The 23,089-nt window shown below is 42.6% G+C and overlaps 1 protein-coding gene across 1 annotated transcript in view; it reads left to right on the top strand.

Moving 5' to 3' along the window:
• The window catches only part of LOC306943933 (elongation factor Ts, mitochondrial-like), a gene marked incomplete at both ends in the record, with an annotated part of 292,477 nt that overhangs the window by 264,147 nt on the left and 5,241 nt on the right, over positions 1-23,089 (top strand). The gene's annotated exons all lie outside the window — the stretch shown is intronic.

Raw genomic sequence — 23,089 nt, 5'->3', positions numbered from 1 at the left:
TTTGTGTACTGTATATATTTTTTGTATTTTGTTTATGGGTCCCTCTTGAAAATTAGATGCTGCATCTCAAGGGGCTGTCCCTTCAATTAAAAATTGAAAAATCTAATAAAACGAGTCATAAATAAATAAAAATCTATATTTAACCAAGTCGGTGAAATTGAACAAAGGAATACAGGATTATGTTACAACTTACAACACAAAATCTGTAATCAAATAGGGCTATGAAAAGGCTGACCTGGTAGGGGAGCAGCATCCACCTGCTGTGGCTGCCCCTGTGCAGCTTCATCATCCACCTCCTCTACAGTATGGAAAAAACATGAAAAACAACACGGCAAAATGGTTTTAAAATAGGAGGTAGAGAATAGTTTTATAAAAAAAATAAAAAAACAAGTAAGCGGTTAAACGTATAACGGTTGCAACAATAACAATTAATGAACCAAATATAGCAAAAATGAGGGAGGTGGTGGGTCAGTTCATAATAAGAATAATTAAATAAATCAGTAAATAAGTTTAACGGTAATTTATTAAATCAAAACAAAATCATGTTTTCAATAACAAAATGTTCACTTAATCAAATGAAAATAAAACAAAACTGCCTCAAAATGTATGGGTGCAAAGTCCAAGGGTCCTGGCACTGTCCAAAACTAAACTAAATGTCCAAAAAATAAATCAAAATGGCACCCAGTCAATGTTGTGTAGTGGTAAGTCCCTCTTACCACCCTGTACACTGTTCGGCAAAGTCCGTCCTTAATCGAATCCGCACTCCAGGGAAATAATCCAAAATGGAGAGAAAGTTCTCCTTCTCCTTGGTATAAATCCAACACGATCCGAATACGCTATAGCAAGGCTTGTAGTGGAGGAGTTAAGACACTTTTAACTTCAAGTCATGCTACAGAGGTCCCCTTTGGTATGGAAGTACCTTAGGGTCATAGGAAAAGTTTTATCCAAAGAGACGAGTTGCTACACCCTTCATTTCGGAAATATTCACGTTTTTCAAAATGGCCACCAACAATGAACCACTATTAGACCAGACCACATATCTTTGCCTCTGTTAGAGCTATAATAATAATATCGGTGTCAAAGTGTACATTTTTAGGGTCAAGGAATCCAATGAAATAGATTTCAAGACAAAAAATCCCAATCATTTTCTCGTTACCATGACAACAGGGTTAAAATTTGCAAATTTCATTCAAAAAAACATGTTTTAACAGGGTAACTTTCCACCCCCTGATCCCCTAAAACTTTAATTTAGTTTTCCCTTTGGCATGGAAGCACCTTAGGGCAATAGGAAAGAAATGATCCAAAGAGACAAATAACATCACTCTTCATTTCTGAAATATATGCATTTTTAAAAATGGCCGCCGCCATATACAACAATACAGCATAGCCCATATCTTTGCTTCCGTTAGAGCCATGATAATAATATTGGTGTCAAAGTGTAAATTTTTGGGGCCAAGTAATCCAATTCTATAGGTTTCAAGGCACAAAAAAACAATACTTTTCTCGTTACCATGACAACAGGGGTAAAATATGCAAATGTCTTTGAAAATACGTTTTAACAGGGTAACTTTCCACCCCCTCCCCATCCCCATAAAACTTTAATTTAGTTTTCTATTTCATCATGGAAGTACCTTAGGGCAATATGAAAGAAATTATCCAAAGATACAAATAAGATCACTCTTCATTTCAGAAATGTGTGTTTTTAAAAATGGCCGCCACCATATACAGCAATACAGCATATATATCTTTGCTTAAGAGCTCTAGTGATAAAATGAGTGTCAAAGTGTACATTTCTGCTTCAAAGAATCCAATTAAATAGGTTTCAAGACTAAACAATCCAATAGTTTTCTCATTACCATGACAACAGGGGTGAAATATGCACATTTCATTAGAAAAATACGTTTTAACAGGGTAACATACCCCCTCCCCCTAACACATGTATTTACTTTTGTATGGAAGTACCTTAGCAGGGCAATACAAATAAATTATCCAAAAAGACAAATAAGATCACTCTTCATTTCTAAAATATATGCGTTTAAAAATGGCCACCACCATTTGAAGTATACAACAGAAGCAAAGGTATGGATCTTTGCTTCTATTAAAGCTATAATGGTACAGTTCTTGTCAAAGTGTACATTTTTAGGGTCATTACAATGAGGTTGCAAATCCTAGTCAATCAATCAATCAATCAATCAATGGGAGTGGTGTGATTGGGAGTAACAATCTCCCTGATCTGAACCCGAGTGGTGGCTTGTTATTGGATTTCTGTGCTAGTCATGGACAGACCATAACAAACACCATGTTCGAACATATGCTCATAAGTGTACTTGGTACCAGAGCAGCCTATGGCCTAAGATGATCGATTTTGAAATCGTATCAGCTGACCTGAGGCAGTATGTTCTCGACACTCTGGTGAAGAGATGGGCTGAACTGTCAACCGATCACCATCTGGTGGTGAGGGTGAAGTCTGGACAGACCTGGCAAACCCAAGCGTCTAGCGCGGGTGAACTGGAGACGTTGGGAGGAGGCACCTCCGGCAGGACTTCTCTGGCATCCCTGCATGTGGAAGTTGGGGACGTTGAATGGGAATGGGCAATGTTCAAAGCTTGTATTGCTGCGGCTGTGAGCTGTGGTCAGAAGGTCTGAGAACACCCTGTTGGCCAGGGAAGCTGTCCGACTGAAGCACCCCTATCGGGGTATGTTATCCCGGGGGACTCCGGCAGTTGCAAGGTGCCGACAGGCCTGAATGTCAGCAGCCAGTTAAGCAACTCCACAGTGGCAAAGCCCAGGGATTCCGTCCTGGCCGTAGAACAACTGACCAGCTCTTCACTCTTTCAGAGATTCTGGAGAAGGCCTGGGAGTATAGGCATATCCAGTGTACATGTGTTTTGTAGATGCAGGTTGCAGGAATATGGGTTGAGGGGTTCGTTGTTGAGGTCCATCCAATCTCTGTACATCCAAAGCGAGAACATTGTCACGTGTGTTGGGCAGTAAGTTGGATTTGTTTCCTGTGGGGGTTTTCTTCCGCCAGGGCTGCGCATTGTCACCTATCCTGTTTGTGATATTCATGGGCAGGATCTCGAGACGCAGTCGTGGAGGAGAGGGTATGGTTCGTGGAGCTAAGGGTTGCTTCACTGCTTTTTGCAGATTATGTGGTCCTGATGGCACCATCGGTCTGAGACCTTCAACTCTCAGTGGATTATGTTTTGGTCGAGTGCACAGTGGCTAGGATCAGGATCACCTGATCCTAGCCAAAACGTACTATTTCGAATTAAATTAGCATATTTCACCCCTATTGTCTTGGTAACAAGAATAGGATTGTTTTTTTTTGCCTTGAAACCTATAGAATTGGATTACTTGGCCCCAAAAATGTACACTTTGACACCAATTTTATTATTATAGCTTTAACAGAAGCAAAGATATTGGTTCTGCTGTATTTCTGTAAATTATCTTGTTTCAATTTATTTTTTTGCCAACGGCTGATTCGGTCTGGCTTATTAGCCAGGCTAGTACTGATCCACATTTCAGTTGCACAAGCACTACATACTTTGTTATTTTGTCCTGTCTTGTCCCTCCGTATAAAGCCAAGGGCTAATAAACGGTGTGTGATAAGGTTTTCCATATACTATATTACATAAGTGTCGGTATATATATTATATTGGTTCTATCGTCCATGCAAGCCGAGGGCTAACACACGGTGTGCATTTAGCTGCAATTTTCAACTAGTTTATTTTATAATGGGATGAATCTAGAGTTGCAATACCCTCCATTGACTCCCTACTCATCCACATTGTGTTTGCGATCTGCTTGTATTAAATGACGTTAAACTTAAAATCCACCGTAGACATGTTATGTTATGAGCTACTTTCTGTCAAGAAATTCTGTGCAGGTGATTATTTTTCTAAGTGCTGGAGTTTGGAAGCACTCGTCGTACTGTATGTCACTGAACGGCCCTGCGTACCACCAAAAACGAGTGCTTCCAAACTGCAACACTTAGAAAAAGAATCACCTGCACAGAATTTCTTGACAGAAAGTAGCTCATAACATGTCTATGGTGGATTTTTATGAAACAAAAGCTCGGCAGATTGAAAGAGGATAATTCAAGCTTTGCCTAGAGCTGCAATGATGGTGAGTTTAACGTTGTTTCATACAAGCAGATCGCAAACGCAAATTGGATGAGTAGGGAGTCAATGGAGGGTATTGCAACTCTAGATTCATCCCAAAATCTAGAGTTGCAAATTGCGGCTAGGTCACAGAGATGGGATTTATGGCTCTTTGAAGGGAGCCGGATCTCTCCTTTCAAAGAGCCTTTCAAAAGACTGGCTCATTTGTATATTTATATATTTTTAAGAAGCATTCGTTGTAAGCATTCTAAAAGGTGGCACCACATCCCTCTGCTTTGACAGTGAGATCACAATGTTTGTTGAGTCAAAACTCAGAGATGGGGCAAGAGTCTTCTATATGACACCTCAGACCTCATAACTACATCTCCCAGAGTGCACCAGCAAGATGGCTGTTCGTTTGCCTGAGCTGAAACACCTGAAAAGGCTGGAGGGAGCATTCTCACAAACAAATGACCAGAGACAAGAAGCAAGTCCTACTCATGGGTTCCAAGTCCAAGGAGGCCAATGGTCGGTGATGTTTGTTTTATTATTATGTTTGCAATACTGCTTAGTGTGTTTAGTAAACTAGTTGGATTGGGAAGGAATTCACATTGCATAATTGCTTTCATCTTGTGCTTGGAAGTTTTCATTTATTTGGAAGTCTAAAAGTATACTTTACAAAAGAACAAAGTTAAAATTATTTACATTTAAGAATTTAAGACTTCTGAATGTGGACAATGATTTATTATGTTACACTAGTTGAAAAGAGCTGATCTACAAGCTTGAACATCAGCTATTTTCTTATTTCTTTATTCCCAAATTGTTACTTACTTTGAAATATTTTAAGTGTTGACCTTTAATACATTTAGTGTTTTAAAGACATTTGATTGTTTAGCCTAAATTTATTGTTTTAAAAACAAGAACTAATTTTTATTTGTTGATTGGACAATTGGTAATATGTCTTTCTTTGTTTTCAAAGGTTTTCAACCTGACTAAAGAACCAAACGATCAACAAGTGAAGCCAACATGCATGAAAAAAATTGGAAAATAAAAAAGTTGACTTGAGTTGGAAAAACGGAGTTGTTGCTTTAATGTCCCTTGTATAACCTTGGACTGGTTTCTAAACTGCCCACAGCCCTCCTATGAGACACAGTCTGAGTAGAAAAAAATTGGTGCCATTTTATCATGTTTATTAGTGAGGACCTATTATATGAAGATAGGTTGAGAAGTGGTCCTTTAAACCCTGTAGAGGCCTGAACCGTCCTTTGGTGTAATATATCCCAATTAAGTGTTAATTTAACTCAGAGTGTACACATGGAACCAAATGGACCTGTCCCATTTGTACATAGGTCCATTTGGTTCCATTTGGACACTCCGAGTTAAATTAACACTCAGGATGTACCATGGAGTGGACCTTTAATAAACACAGATTTTACTGAGTAGCCTATATCAGTGCAAATGTTAGCAAAACAGAAAAAAAAAAATGATAGAACTCTTTGTGCAAAACAATACTTCTGTTCTATCAAATGAGAAAAGTAATAAAACTAAAAGGAAAGGTGATACTTTTACCCTCTCAGTGCTGCTCAGTGGAGTCGCAAGAAGGAGCTCCCCATCCTCTAAAAAAAGGAACGGCTCCTTACTGTGAACCGATTCCCATCGTTCATTTCAAAGAGCCGTTCAATTGATCTGAATAGTTCACGAATGTCACATCTTATTATATGTTACACGACTCGGCACACCATTAATGTTCATGTTCAACTCATCTCCGTTGTGTGCATTATTCTCCAAAGAAACACTGCTGAAAGCAGCCACATGACGCAAGTAACGAGTAACTGCAGCGCTACAGCGACCAGTAACGGTAATGTGATTATCAATTTGGAGGAGGAGTGTCGTTATATTACTCGTTACCGACCAAAGTGTGATTACAGTAACGAAATATTCCGTTACTCGTTACACCCAACTCTGTACACGAGTAACTATATTGATTTTCTGTCCTATCACCCGTATAAAGCCGAGGGCTACTGAACGGTGTGTGATAAGGTTCTGTATACTATAAAACGTTACACAAGTGACTATATATTTTATATTCTATCGCCTGTGTAAGCCAAGGGCTAAACACACAGTTGTATGTTGCACGAGTAACTATATTGATTTGCTGATCACCCGTATAAAGCCGAGGGCTACTGAACGGTGTGTGATAAAGCTTTATACATTTGTAAGTTTCACAAGTAACTGTTTATTTGTATTTCTGTCACCCTTGTAAAGCCTAGGGCTACTAAGCAGTGTGATACAGTTTCTCTATATTATATACGTTGCACAAGTGACTGTATATTATACTTTTGTCCTACCGCCCGTATAAGCCAAGGGCCAATATACGGTGTGTGGTATAGTTTATATATGTTATTACGTTACACTGTAACTGTATATTTAACTATTTATGTCCTGTCACCTGTATGAGCCAAGGGCCAATGTACGGTGTGTGATATAGTTTGTATTCATACTTCATATATTATATACGTTACATGGTAACTGTATATTTAACTCTTTCTGTGCTGTCACCCGACCAGTTCCTTTCCCCTCCATCAAGCGCCCCGGCTAGCCAGGGGGAGGTAGTTTAGAGACCAGGATTACGGCATGTTTTTGTGAGGGTACCTACCCTAGGGGACACGGGGAGAACATGCAAACTCCACACAGAAAGGCCCCTTTCGCCAACCCCGCCTCGGGTATGGGCACTGATGACGCGATGTGATACAGCTTTATATATTTGTGCGTTGCACAGTTGACAGGTGACTGTGTTGTTTGTAAACTATTGCCCGTATAGGCCAAGGGCCAATATACGGTGTGTGATGAAGTTGGATGTATGTTATACATTACTCAAGTAACTGTATATGTTGTGATTTCTGTCCTGTCGCCCATATGCCAAGGGATAATATATGGCGTGTGATGAGTTTTATGCGTTACATAGGTAACTGTATATATTATATTGAGTTTCTGTGCTATTGCCCGTATAAAGCCAAGGGCTACTGTGTGTGATAAAGCTTTATATATTTGTAAGACTTGGCCGGCTTGTAGCGACGCCTCAGTCCTGCTCCTCGCCGGCCCCAGTACCAAGCCCAGCCCCGGGGGCAGTGGCAGAGTAGCACGAGGGAACCTGCGTCGCCGGAACAGAGGGCGTGGGGGCCCTTCTGCCAGGCGAGGCAATCCTCTGGGAAGTGCTGTTTGTCCCCTTCGCAAGACATGGTCTTTGCGGGGATGGCTCTAGATTCGTCTCTCATGAGGGCGAGTCTGCCCGCCAAGAGAGTCGAGACGATTCTGTCCTTTCCCCACCGGTTCCGCCTGGTACGGACAGTGTCCGTCAGGGACGGCCAACACCTACTGGGCTTGCCGACAGCGGCCTCATCGTTGGTCCCCTTAGGCCTTCTTCTCGTACCGCTGCAGCGTTGGTTCAATGCCCACAAGCTGAATCAGCGGCAACACAGACACCGTCGTCTCTTGGTGACGAAGTCCTGTGTGCTCGAACTCACCAAGTGGCGTGCCCGCTCCTTCTTGGAGTCAGGGAGTTCGCTCAGCGGGGTGACACGCAGAGAACTGTTGTGCACCGATGCCTCTCTGGTAGGTCGGGCTGCAGTGTACAGATGCATGGCGGCCAGCGGCCGCTGGGATTCGCCGTGGTCTGTCCAACACGTCAATGTCCTAGAGCTCAGAGCTGTGCGCCTAGCTCTATGGCATTTTCTTCAGTATTTGGAAGGCCGGCATGTGTTGGTCGGGTCAGACAACACTACGGTTGTGGCCTACATCAACCAAGGTGGATTGAGGTCCTGCCGTCTTCATGAGATGACGCGGGAGCTTCTAGTGTGGGCTCATGCTCACTTCACATCTCTCCGGGCTGAGTATGTTCTCGGGGTCCAGAACTCCGCTGCTGTCCAGAGACCGAGAGAGGGGGACTGGCGTCTCCACCCTCAGGTCGTGCAACAACTGTGGGACAGGTTTGGGAGGGCACAGGTGGACCTGTTTGCCTCCCAAGAAACCACTCACTGCCCCAGTTGGTTTTCGCTGGCAAATCCTCCAGGGCCTCTGGGCCTAGATGCCTTGGCTCACGATTGGCCACTGACACGGCTCTATGCCTTTCCCCCATTTCCTCTGATCCAGGCGACGCTGGACAGAGTCGAGATGGAGGGTCATCGGTTGCTTCTGATAGCCCCACGTTGGCTGAGGCGCCCTTAGATGGATAGTTTATTTGTCTCTGTCATGGTTTGTCCAACATTGTTACATAGAGAAAAGGGGTTGACATGATACAATTGACCGAAAAGGGAAGGGCTGAAGCCGAAGCTTATTATGCCCACCTTTTTGAGATTTCAGTAATCTTGTAGAAGGAAACAAAGACTGAATAAAGGAATCAGATTTCAACATTGCTGCATTTCTGATTTAAAAAAAGGATTAGACAAAATCATGTGGGGAAAAAAAAAAACTTATTTGTATTTTTATTTTTTGATCAATTGACAGAAAAAGCACTACTTCTACCACTTGTGATAGTGATAATAATAATTGTAACAATGATGATGATGTTACTAATAATAATAATTATTCACTTTTTTATTTTATAAACATACATACATACATACATACATACATACATACATACATACATACGCCCATAATACAAACACACATTTACATATGTTCATACATACATGTATTTACATGTATATGAAGTGGTTGCCTCATATACATGAATACTGTTTGAGTTTGCTTTTGAGATGTGTATATCCTCGCACACACACACACACACAGTCATTTATGCATAGTCTACAGATAACTACCCATATGCCCACAGATGTATACGTACAGGGATACACATATATACTGTATAATTACTATTAATATATAATTAACACTTAGAGTGATTCCATATAGCCCTCAATTACCCTTGTTTTATATGTTCTCTTGAATTTTATGATTGAATTGCTTAATTTTAATTCAGTGTCCAGATTATTCCATAGGTTCACCCCAATGGCAGATAGACATCTCTCTTTGATGTTAGTCCGTGAAATTGTAGTCTTTTTGAAAATTCCGATTCCCCTGAGTTCATACCTGCTTTCCCTAGGCTTAAATAGCTCCTGCATGCTGACTGGAAGCAACCCGTTATATGCTTTGTACATTATTATTGCTGTGTTGAGGTTGGCTAGATCTGCGAATTTCAATGTGCGGTTTTTAATGAATAGTGGATTTGTTGGCGCATAATAGTCAGCCCGGTTGACAATTCTTATTGCTTTCTTTTGTAGAATAAAAATGGGGTGTAATATAGTTTTGTATGTGTTTCCCCAGACTTCGACACAGTAGGTTAGATATGGTAGAATTAGAGAATTGTATAATGTCTGGAGTGATTTTGTATTAATGATGTCTTTCATTTTATATAGGATTGCTATTGTTTTTGATATTTTAGTTTTTAAATAGTCTATGTGAGGTTTCCATGTGAGTTTGTTGTCAATCATGATTCATAGGAATTTTATGTGGGTTACTTGATCGATTTGTTTGTTGTTTATGGTTAGTTTAATTGATGAATTTATATTTTTATTACCGAATATAATAAATTTAATTTTGCTTATATTTAATGATAATATATTCATATCAAACCACTTCTTTACATTTTTTAGGTCAGCTTCCACTACCTGCAGGAGGTGTTGGAGGTCTACCCCGGAACAGTACAGGCTGGTGTCGTCCGCAAATAAAACACAGTGTAGGTCTTGTAGGGCTTCCGCGATGTCATTGATGTAGAGAATGAATAGTTTTGGGCCAAGGACAGAGCCTTGGGGCACTCCACATGTTACTGGTAGGGTAGCTGAATCTAGTCCGTTTAAATTAACAAATTGTGGTGTTGGAAGTCTACCCCGGAACAGTACAGGCTGGTGTCGTCCGCAAATAAAACACAGTGTAGGTCTTGTAGGGCTTCCGCGATGTCATTGATGTAGAGAATGAATAGTTTTGTGCCAAGGACAGAGCCTTGGGGGACTCGCATGTTACTGGTAGGGTAGCTGAATCTAGTCCGTTTAAATTAACAAATTGCTTTCTTCCTTCAAGGTAGCTTTTGAGCCAGGTGAGGGCAATACCTCTGATACCGTACCTATATAATTTCTTTAGCAATATGTCGTGATTAATGGTGTCGAAAGCCTTTTGTAGGTCTATGGACAGTAGGACAGTAGCACCCTTGGTTCAGGGTGCTACTGTCTCTGGTCGCAGGGACACCGTGGCAGTTGCCTCAGAGGCCCGACCTGCTTTCGCATCTCGGGGGGGCCCTGTGGCACACTCGCCCCGATCGCCTCCAGCTATGGGCTTGGCCCTAGGTCTCCCAGACGGAGTTCTACATACGTTGCAGAGTTCCAGAGCCCCGTCTGCTATTGCAACATACCAGGTTTGTTGGTGCCTGTTCTGCACTTGCCGACCCGGACCGCTGTGATGTTCAGACTGTGCTGCACTTCTGCAGTCATGGCTGGATGAGGGCAGGGCGGCTAACACACTGGTTGTGTGTCTTTTAACTTTTAACTATTGACCAATCTGTCAACACCATCAGACTGTCCTTTTGATCTGAAGCAGAGAGCAGGGAAGCTATTCAATCACCATTGGCTAATCAAAACAGCCTTGGTCGTTGCATACCTTTTGTTTTCAAGAGCTCTTAGACAGTAGCTCCACTTATATCTGCCTCAAATCAAACCACCTTCAGACTGACGGTGTGACAGGACCTAACAGCAGAATCCTGATATCTGCTTGTTATATCTGCAATTGGTTACAGTAGGTGGGAGCATACTCTGAATTTTATCTGTACTGTCTTTCTTATTATTATTCTGTCTTTCTTCTTAATATTCCTGTCTCTTTTCTGGTTGTGTGTCTTTTAACTATTGACCAATCTGTCAACACCATCAGACTGTCCTTTTGATCTGAAGCAGAGAGCAGGGAAGCTATTCAATCACCATTGGCTAATCAAAACAGCCTTGGTCGTTGCATACCTTTTGTTTTCAAGAGCTCTTAGACAGTAGCTCCACTTATATCTGCCTCAAATCAAACCACCTTCAGACTGACGGTGTGACAGGACCTAACAGCAGAATCCTGATATCTGCTTGTTATATCTGCAATTGGTTACAGTAGGTGGGAGCATACTCTGAATTTTATCTGTACTGTCTTTCTTATTATTATTCTGTCTTTCTTCTTAATATTCCTGTCTCTTTTCTGGTTGTGTGTCTTTTAACTATTGACCAATCTGTCAACACCATCAGACTGTCCTTTTGATCTGAAGCAGAGAGCAGGGAAGCTATTCAATCACCATTGGCTAATCAAAACAGCCTTGGTCGTTGCATACCTTTTGTTTTCAAGAGCTCTTAGACAGTAGCTCCACTTATATCTGCCTCAAATCAAACCACCTTCAGACTGACGGTGTGACAGGACCTAACAGCAGAATCCTGATATCTGCTTGTTATATCTGCAATTGGTTACAGTAGGTGGGAGCATACTCTGAATTGTATCTGTACTGTCTTTCTTATTATTATTCTGTCTTTCTTCTTAATATTCCTGTCTCTTTTCTGGTTGTGTGTCTTTTAACTATTGACCAATCTGTCAACACCATCAGACTGTCCTTTTGATCTGAAGCAGAGAGCAGGGAAGCTATTCAATCACCATTGGCTAATCAAAACAGCCTTGGTCGTTGCATACCTTTTGTTTTCAAGAGCTCTTAGACAGTAGCTCCACTTATATCTGCCTCAAATCAAACCACCTTCAGACTGACGGTGTGACAGGACCTAACAGCAGAATCCTGATATCTGCTTGTTATATCTGCAATTGGTTACAGTAGGTGGGAGCATACTCTGAATTTTATCTGTACTGTCTTTCTTCTTAATATTTCACTCATTCACTCCTTCTGGTTGTCTTTAACTCACTGTCTTTCTTTCTATTTTAATATCATCTACATCTGTTTATCGTTCACTTTTTTTCGGTCCCTCACTCTTTCTGTCTGTCTTTCTCTTCAAACTTCTCTGAGCTTTCTGAGTTCCTTTCCTTTCCTACCCTGTTCCTCCACACTAGACTCTGGCTCACGGCTGGTCAAATCTCGATCCTTATCGAACAAATTCACACAGGCTAACTATTATAGCCTAGTGCCCAAGCTAAAAGACCAGGACATCCAGACACATCCAGCGAAGGAGGCCACCTCCCAGGGTTTTGTATCATCCTTTTTTCACTACCTATTATTGTTATTTCTATTATTATTATTATTATTATTATCACTATTACGACTATCTTAATTATTATTACTACCACTGTATATATTACCTATTTGTATCTGTGTACAATGTGTTTTCCCACCATCCCCATACTGGCCTCCTCATGCCGTCCTAGTCACCATTTCTCCCGTCTCAGAAATCCCTCAAATCTCATCTATCCAGCTCGTTCACCCAGTCACCACATTGTGGTGGAGGGAGGCCTCTGGAACTGCCACGCAGCTACCAAGAAGAAAATGCCTGAATTCATTTCAGGCCACGCCTCCCTCAAGTCTCTGCATTTCCTTGCTCTGACTGAAACCTGGATTACCCCAGATAACACTGCAACCCCGGCCGCCCTCTCTGTTTCTCACAAGTTCACCCGCACCCCTCGCCCAACAGGTGCAGGGGGTGGTACAGGACTACTAATGTTCCCCAAATGGAATTTCCGTGTCTTAAATCTCTCTCACCTTTCTCTGTCCACATGTGAATTTCATCTCAATATCACAACCAGTCCCCCTAACCCTCATTGTGCTCTATCGCCCCCCAGGAACCCTTGGGAACTTCCTGGAAGAACTAGATGCTCTGATCACCTCGTTTCCGGAGAATGGCACCCCCCTGATCCTACTGGGTGATTTCAACCTACCTACAGCAGAGAAGTATCTTCCCGTTACATCCCTTCTGGCCTCATTTGACCTCTCCCTATCTCCCTCCCCTCCCACTCACAAGGCTGGTAATGTTTTGGACCTTGTGTTCTCCAGAGCCTGCTCTCCCTCTACACTCTCTGTTACCCCCTTAATCAGGTCTGACCACCACTTCATAACCTTCTCCCTCTCTCTCCACCCTCCCGCCCAAACCTACTAACCCTCCGAACATCACCACCCGATGCAATCTCAAGTCCCTAAACCCCTCCTCCCTCTCATCCTCTATTCTCCCCTCTCTACCCGCCCTGGAGTCCTTCCTCTCTCTCTCACCTAACACTGCAACCTCATCCTTCCTCTCCTCTATCTCATCTGCATTCGACCAACACTGCCCGCTCTCATCCAGGCCAGCTCGCTCATGTCCACCGGCTCCCTGGTTATCTGAAACTCTCAGATCTGAACGAACACCTCTAAGGGCAGCCGAAAGAAGGTGGCACAAGACAAAGCTACCTGATGACCTCTCCCACTTTCACTCACTCCTCTCTGCCTTCTCCCTCTCCACTGCTAAAACCTCTTTCTACCACACCAAAATCCAATCCTGTACTTCTAACCCAAGGAAACTCTTCTCCACTTTCTCCTCCCTCCTTAACTCTTTGAGAGTTTCAAGGATTTCTATATAGTTTGTGGACTTCTCTATGGCAGAATGGCGTTTTTGAATGATTTATTGAAAATTCTCTGTTGTGAATGTGTGACAACGAAAGACCTTCAGAGACCTTAAAAGAGCCTGCATTTACACTGGGTAGTGTTTCTAGGACAACAAAAAAAGTTATGCCCGGTTGAAGTTTTATTTTCTAAATAACTTTTTTTCTGCTGGGCGTACATAGCCATGCAATATCTCATTTTAAAGGGTGAGTTGTCTAGTTCAATGTACCACTGTAGATATTTTGCCATCTATAAATAGCATGGTCAGTCATGATCAATCTGACCTATCCAGCTAAAAGTCCCCCTATCTCTGAATTGGAACATCATATAAACTCAATTCTTTTTTGGGGTAAAAGTAGACATTCTAACGCACATTTTGATATATACCATGTTTACATAGTCTTACCAGTACCTTGTCTATTCATGCATGTATCTCAAAAACCTGTTGTGAAGAAACAGTTTTGATAAAAAACACATCCAAGGACATTGTTTTGATATGACTTTGTGCCCATGATATGTATCAAAATATAGACTTGAATGTATACTGTATTATAACAAAAAATTGGGTTCTTACCATCTACCGTTACAGAGTAAATCACAGTTGAAACTCGCTTAGTCAAACCATAAACCTCAGAATAGTGAACAAAATAGCCATGACAGGTCTAACTCATTGTAAAAGCGTATTTTATTTTTTATGACTAACATAATACAATTATAATAAATATTACAGAAAATAAATAGGCCTACATACAAAACAGTTGTCCCCAAACTACCCAGTGTCCCCAAACCACTGCATTCCAGTTGTTCTTGACGGTGTGTGTGTGTGTGTAGGCTAAATTAAAAAAAAACAACAACTGAAATGAATGAATGCATCCGGTTCAGTGTCGGAGAACTCCATCGCAGTCTTGACTCTTCGTCTTCATCATCATCATCATCATCATCATCATCATCATCATCATCATCATCATCATCATCATCCTCCTCCTCCTCCTCCTCATCTGATGCCAGTTCTAAATATATAAAAATAAACATTTAGCTGTAGTCAGCCCGGCCAATAGCCAGTTGGGGGGGGGGGGGGGAACGTAGGCTATCTGACATCATCGTCATCATCACACGGAGACACACTAAACAATGTACAATCATGATTGTATACAATATACAATGAATGCGATTATCATGCAAGCTCAGACGTCAATGAAACGTCATACAGATCTTATATAATACGCTACTGTTAGCTTCACTCCCCGTCCCCCCTCCGATCCTTGTAGCAAGGTCATCATAACCACGCGTTGCTTCAGTAAACGATGCATGTTTGTTCTCCGTCTTTGTAGACAGTAAATAAAAGGAGCGAACATTACTCTAAAGATCAGATCGCCTATAAGGCACGCTACAATATAAAATAATTGTACTGCCATGCGTGCATGCCTGCTACGATACATTTGTACTGCACCGACCAACCGATCGACACCAACGCCCCCTCCAGCCATTAGCCAGCACCAATGCACCGACCAACCGATCGACACCAACCCCCCCATTAGCCAGCACCAAAGGTGCTGGCTAATGGCTGGGGGCCATCGTGGTGAGTCATTTTGGCGTCATGATCTGACTAGTAGTAGTAATTATCTAAGCATCTATTTGTAGCGATCATCTTATGATTTCTGATCACTATAGAAGGGCATTTTCTACAATAAGATTACCTCAAAACATTCCGGGTTGATCGTCTTCTTCAATGGTTTCCCGGTATAGCTCATCGGACGACGATGGGGAGACAATGAAAAAGGGAGGGAGGGAGCAGCGAGTCTCGCTGTAAGCACTGGACCAGGGCTACTCCGCCTGGAGAAGGCGACTGGGACGCGTATGGATCAATACTACTACCACAAAACTCGCTCAAATAAATAGTACTGCTTTCAACTTTTTCTAGCAGCAAACAAGCTGGAGGGTCGGAAAGCAAAAGAGGGTCTGATTGGTCTTTTTGTAGGAGACAAAGCTGCAGTTATAGTGGAGGTAAACTGTGAGACAGACTTTGTTGCACGTAATGAGAAGTTCCAGCAACTGGTTAAGGATGTGGCATTTGGCGCCATGGATCACCACCGGACGAAAGCTCGAGGCGAGGCAGGATATGTAAAGAATATGTTAGCAGCTGATCAGCCGAGTAATTATTTTACGTGTGTCAGAAGCACTTCATCACTGGTAAGTAACGGGCTATCTAAATACGTTTAATGCCAAACTTTGATAACCTGTTGGCATGTTCATGAATTTATTTTAGTTGATTTTTAATTATTTCTTATTCATGCCTCATTCACTGCATTTTTTGCTATTATGTTTTATTTTTTTGCATATGCAAAGGGGTAATTAATATGTTTCCATTTTTCTTAACCCATTATTATGCAAGTTAATCTGTTTTTCATCTGCTTTTTCCATTTACTTTTGTAGAACATCAGGACCCTCAGGTCAGCAGACAGACGACTCCTAGAAGTCCCAGCAACAAGGAAGAGGCTCAGGGGCGACCGAGCCTTTGCTGTCGCAGCTCCTATACTTTGGAATAGCATTCCTCTCGCTGTCAGATCTGCCCCCCTACACGATCAAGCTCAGAAAGAAGGTTGGAGCAGAGCAAACAAGCTGGAGGGTCGGAAAGCAAAAGAGGGTCTGATTGGTCTTTTTGTAGGAGACAAAGCTGCAGTTATAGTGGAGGTAAACTGTGAGACAGACTTTGTTGCACGTAATGAGAAGTTCCAGCAACTGGTTAAGGATGTGGCATTTGGCGCCATGGATCACCACCGGACGAAAGCTTGAGGCGAGGCAGGATATGTAAAGAATATGTTAGCAGCTGATCAGCTGAGTAAACTTAGTGTCACTGAAGGTGGGGGTCCCTGCTGGATGGCACATTGGCTCTTATGTACACACCAGTGTACATCTCTGACCTCCTATCATACTCCTCCTCCATCAGGACCCGCAGGTCAGCAGACAGACGACTCCTAGAAGTCCCATCCCAGCAACAAGGAAGAGGCTCAGGGGCGACCGAGCCTTTGCTGTCGCAGCTCCTATACTTTGGAATAGCATTCCTCTCACTGTTTAGAAAAGTCTAAACCCTGCCCACCCCGACTATGTTCCATCCATATTTCCTTCCCGTCCTCCCAGAACCACACCCGAATTACAGATTAGGCGTTTCGAAAATTCCCTAAAAAGAAACCACCAGGAGATTGAAACGGGGACAGAGACTGGAGGAGAGGAGACAGGACGAGGAGGAGGAGATGAGATGAGAGGAGAGGACACAGGGCAAAGACATGAGACCAGTGATGAGGAGGGCCTCCTGTCTGGATCAGACCAATATGACCAGGCCAGTGACCGTGAAGAGGAGGGCCTGGAGGGCCTGGCTGGAGCAAAAATGGGCCACGATGACCAGGCCAGTGGTGAGGATGGAGAGGAAATGGACCAGGCCAGTGAGATTGAGGCATTGAGGAGGCAGGTCAATGCACTCAAAATTGAAAGAGAGGCAGCATGGCTCTGCAATTTAAAGGCAGAGAGTGTGAGGGGACATGATGTGCGCTGCAGAGATCTAACAGGACTGAGCTGGACTACATTTCAGTGTCTGTGTAATTATCTGATGCCGTTTGAGGTCAGCAAGAGTAAACTTGCCCCAGAGGATCAGCTCTTCATTGTCCTCCTTAAACTGAGACTAAATCCGGCCACATCACTTCTTAGCCATACACTCAACATTGGACAGTCAACCATACGGGATATGTTTTCCAGGTGGATCAACCTGCTCTATTCAAAAAATCAGTTTCTGATACACTGGCCAGACAGGGAGTGCATTCACACCACAACACCCCCAGCTATGAAAGCTCTGTTTCCAAAGTTCACCTGTATTGTGGACTGCTTTGAAATAAGAATTGAATCACCGAAAAATCTTAAAGCTAGGTAGGTACTATGGATTGGGGCGTGTGGGACAAGGCTTCAGCCTTATAAATGCATTACTTTGGAATTGTGAGTTATGATACATTATAAACTCAACCTTTATAGAAACTTTTAAGCATGATTTCAATACTTGTAATAGAAACTACTAATCCAATGTGTTTTACTTTAACAGGGCCCAAACCTACTCTAATTATAAAAAGAGCACAACTATAAAATATTTTATAGCGTGCAGTCCAGCTGGGAGCATCACCTTCCTTAGCACTGGATGGGGAGGGAGAGCCTCTGGGTTTCTTTCCCCCAACTACCATCATCATGGGGATCAGGTAAAGTCATGTCATCTGGAATCTGATGCTATAATGTAATCCCAGGGTTCTCAAAGTTGGCATACCAGTTGGATCATTTATCCATATCTTCATCTTCACAAGTTCAAATCTGCTACAGAGTCAATCGAATGGCAATGTGGAAAATGACCCAGAACATAAAATGGGTATGCCAACTTCAAGAGCTATAGTTAAGCACAGAGCCTATAAACCATTGCTTGTCCCCCCCCCCCCCCAACACCCCCCCCAGATCTTGGCTGACAGAGGCTTCCTGCTGCGGGATGACTTTGCTGTGCTGGGAGCACATCTGCTAACCCCTTCCTTCACCCAGGGCCGTAAGCAACTCTCTGGCAAAGAAGTGGAAGAGTCAAGTCAAATGTTCAGATTCACATTGGTATGTAAATGAAAATCATTTATTGCCTGATGCTCAAAACTTTTTCAGAGCCAAAATTGGCTCATATGAAGGAAAATATATGTAGCAGATTTTTGTATTAGCTCTTTCACACACACACACACCAACTGAAATGTTCTGTTCAATAAAAGTTTTCATTTGAAGTACATGCATATTACAGTTTTTACATTTAGCACTTTGGTGAAGTTTTATTACACATTCAATTAATTGTAGTTGGTCATACTTTTCCCTTCACTTTTGCCTCCCGGCATCTTGTCCTAAGCTCTGGGTAGATGTGTGATCCCCGAAATGCTTCGAGTTTGCTCAGTGCTGTTGTGAGGAAGACATCATTTCTCTTTACCCGGAAGATGACAGCCATCTGTGGAGTCCAGGTGACGAAATCACAGTATTTTGTCTGACAGACAAACATCTGCATCTGAGTCTTTGGGTGAAAAACAATATATATATTCAAATGCCTTTACATAAGTACATACTGTAGGCTACATTTACTGTTCTTTTGATTCATTTGTTTATTTTTTTAAAATCACACCCGTGTGAACTGAGTGGTGTAAGGTCTTATATAGCCTGTCTGACGTAATGAAATCATGTCTGACGTAATGAAATCACACCCAGGTGAACAGAGTGAACATAGCAACCATGCTCATTTTTTCTGCACTAACAAAGCCAGTTGTAGGAGTGGTTTACACCACTCAAAAATATCAATTCTAGTTTTTACCTGTGTATAATAGGAATGATTTTCCTTCAAATATACTAGACTGGACAGATGTCCCTTGGGATCTCGTAGCCAGTCGTCAAGGGTCATGGTTGTGTTGTGTCCCCAGTTGTATGGGCATTTCACCTCCAGCACACCTTTCCCGCAACAGTCGCAGTGGACATAGCCATCACAGGACACACCGAGATGGGGTTGTTCTTTACAAATCCGAAACCCTGCTCTCTCCACTCTAATATTGGAATGACCCCTGATATCCTGAGAAATAAACTGCTGTCTTTTCTCTGTGGGGCTACAAAGTCCTTGGGCATGGGTGTAGGTCTGGATGGCATGCTGCTCATTATTTCTTCCCCATTGAAGATAGATATTGCGGAGCTGTTGAGATGCAGGCTTACAGATTTTGAGGATGGTGGAATTTGCTGGTTTGGCTATGTTTGTGTGTAATACTGAATGTGCAGTTGAGCCAGTGATGCGGCCTGCCCTCTGAAAATGCCAGGTATCATTCGAACCAGAAGCCTGGTCAAGAGTTTCTTTCTCCAACAAAGCAACCTGCTCTTCCATAATGGGTGGAACATGTGGCATATGGTTCTCAGAACCGTAGAGTGGGCTAATAGGGGGGATAATGATTGTGGGGGGGTTCACAACTGGGGTCACAGGAGGCTGATAAAAATCATGGGCATGTGTGGCAAAACTACTTAACCCTACTGGTTTTTCACCACTTGCTGCAAGCAGTCCAAGCAGTATACTCTCTTCTTTCAGAGTAGAATGTGGGGGCAGGATTTTCTTTTTTCCTTCTTTTCTTTTGCCGCACTGCTATATAGGATTACGTCCTTAATTGGGACAGCCTCTACATTTTTACATGGACATTGTTCCATTCACAAGCAATGCTTGTGCATGCCACCATAGATATATATATAAACACTAGATGGCTCAAGGCGGAGTTTCTGACGTCGTTCACCCGGCAGCCATCTTACTTCGGGGCTACAGTACAGTATGTTCAATGGCAGCTCAAACAGAAACAGTCATAACTCGCTCAAATCTTGACGGATTTACAAACGGGTTGGTTTATTACAAACGTCAACGTGGCTATGATTCAGGACGCTTATCTGCTTAATTTATGTTTTTTATATGAACGTCGTATAAAATCATATACGTATGCGGACGTCTCTGACGTTTATAACAAACCAAACCGTTTGAAAATCGGTTAAAAATTGAGCAAGTTATGGTCATTTAAGAGTACATGCCCCATAGACACAATGTTATGTGTCCCGAGGTAAGATGGCCGCCACGTAACGACGTCGCTCTCCATTGGCCAACAGCGCGGGTGAGCTATCTAGAGCTTATATATATCTATGCATGCCACAGCAGTGATCCCCAGACGCACTGATGCCTCCATTTTAAATAGGAGGGCACCTACATGTGAGCAGGTCTCACCAAGACTGAAAATTAAGGAAAATAATTGCTTTAAGAACCATCCACAGATCAGTGAAATTAAATTAATAACATACTCTGAAACATAACAGGAGGGTATATTCTCAATGACAACCTAGTCCAATACAATCAAAAGTAAAATGTTACTGTTGTAGCCAATTTGATGATTTTGTACTGTGGGTAACTCATTGTGAAGTTGCTATGACAACCTGGGCATAGGCGGGTTCAGCCAATCTCAGCACAGCCTATTTGTAGGTGTCACAGGTGCGCACTGCGCAGCAGGAGGGAATTTGGGAAACTCCACAGTAGCCACACAGTTTTTCAACCGTGCGTGTTTTGTTTGTTTTTCAGTTGTTATGAGTTAATTTTGGTTTATTTTGCAACAACAGTTTGTTTACGTTACAGTTAAGTACCCGGTTTATGTTGTGCTTTGATAACACCCTGCAATCAAAATAAAACACCGGCAAATCCCACTAGTAATAAAGCCTCCGCCGATTGCTAAATAAATAAAGATGAGTAACTGGGGAATCAGGAAATGAACGTAGAAATGAATGCAGCTGTCAATCAAACTGAAACGGAGCATGAACTTGGTAAAAGGCCTGCTAAACTCACGTATAAAGCATTGGAGTCAAAGATCATGTCATTGCAAAAGGAATTCTGGATTAAAGAAATTGTGCAAAATGGCTAAGGAATTGGATCAATTGATGGGTTCAAATGAAAATGTTTCTGTCATGCAAATCAAACATGAAATGTTGTGGAAATTGTGTGGGGAAACTACAAGGTTGCATGAGTCTAAACAAACGGAATGGTTTCAGAATCACATGCACAATGTAAATTAAATAATTGACAAAATGGAAAAATGGGTGCGTGCAAACAGGGAGCAATGCACGCCTACACATGATGATGATGACGATGAAGTCAATGTAGATGTGTCCAAGTATGCAAATGAGGTTGTGTATGGTCCAAATAACACTGATGGGTCAAATCATGCAAATGAGGTTCTGGGAAACATTGGTTCTAATCACAATACCGTGTCACATGCAAATGAGGTTCTGAATAATGATGGCTCAAATAACAATGCTGTGTCAAATGGAAATGAGGATGTGGATAATATTGGGCCAAATTACAGTGTTTCTATTACTGGAGGTAACTCAAATGTGTCACATGGGAGCTCTAGACATTCAATGTCTTCTACTGCATCTGCATGTATTAAGGCAGAGGCTGAAAGGGCTGCACTCCTGACTATGGAGGCTGCCTTAAAAGAAAAGCATGAGCTGGAAGCCATGGAGGAACAAATAAGGAAACGAAAGGAATTGCTTGAAGTGCAAAGTCAAATTGCTGCTCAGACAGCCAAGGTGACTGTCCTCAGGAACAGAGGGTCTGACATTGGAAGTAGAGTCACAGATGGAATGAATTCATATGTGTCAAAACAAAAGTCTGCTCTCAACCCCTCTGCTGTGCAATTTGTTCCACAAACTTCAAGTCGTCATGTCAATCATCCACCAACAGGAGGCAGTAAAACTGCTATGGCAAAGGAAGCACAGTCAATGGACTCAAACAGTCAATACAGTCTTCCACCTACAGGAGGCAGCAAAGCTGCAAAACCGACTCAACCACATCAGAACCCATACAACCAGTACAATCCAGCCACAGGAGCTGCCAAAGCCACGCCATTACAGTCTCAGCAGCTACAGGTGCCATACAGTCGGCTCAACACTGCAGCCACAATGCCAATTGGAACAGGAGCACGGTGCAAATAAACCAGTTCACAAGAAACCAGAACAGAAATATATGCTCCAAATCACAACCCAAGCATGCCTCAAAGGTTTCAACAGTCATATTCCACTGCATATCCACCACAGCAGCAGAACCAAGTCAATGAGGAGGACCAAGACAGCATGACACAAAGATCTCTACATCACACTGTACATCCACCTAGCCTCGGTCCCAGGCTCACTTAACTGCGAAAAAGAAGAGCCTGGTCACAACCTAGGACAAATAAGCTATCTAAGGCAGGACTTCCGCCGTGTAACCCCCCCCCCCGGAAGTTAACGTTTTTTGACCAATCGCAGCGTTGTGTTCCCGAAAATGTATTCCCGCTGAAATGATCATTGGGTGGGGACTAGTAAACACAGCCGCACCGCGTGACGTAGTTATCTTACACGCAACACTTCCGCCACTTCCGCTGATAGTCTTTTCAGCGTAGGTCTTGGCCAGGGTGACATCCACCACAGCAACAGAACCAAGTCAATGAGGAGGACCAAGACATGCCGCAAAGATCGGCATGTCTTGGTACTCAAGAGGAAACCCTCTTGAGTACAACACATTTGTTAGAGCCTTTGAACATGGAGTGGAAAGAAAAGCTGCTAGCAGTGTGGACTGCTTGTACTACCTGGAGCAGTATACTCGAGGGCAACCTAGAGAGCTGGTGAAGAGCTGTCAACACATGCCATCTGACAGGGGGTATCAAAAGGCCAGGATGCTCTTACAAGAACGCTTTGGAAATGAGCAGAAAATAGCCACTGCATATATGGAGAGAGCACTTGGATGGGAACCTGTGAAATCGGAGGACATCAAGGCTTTACAAGCATTTTCATTGTTCCTACGCATCTG

The sequence above is a fragment of the Electrona antarctica genome, assembly GCF_951216825.1.
Source record: "Electrona antarctica genome assembly, chromosome: 2".
Lineage (NCBI taxonomy): Eukaryota > Metazoa > Chordata > Actinopteri > Myctophiformes > Myctophidae > Electrona > Electrona antarctica.
The sequence above is the reverse complement of the archived record's forward strand: the minus strand, read 5'-3'. Positions and strand labels throughout refer to the sequence as shown.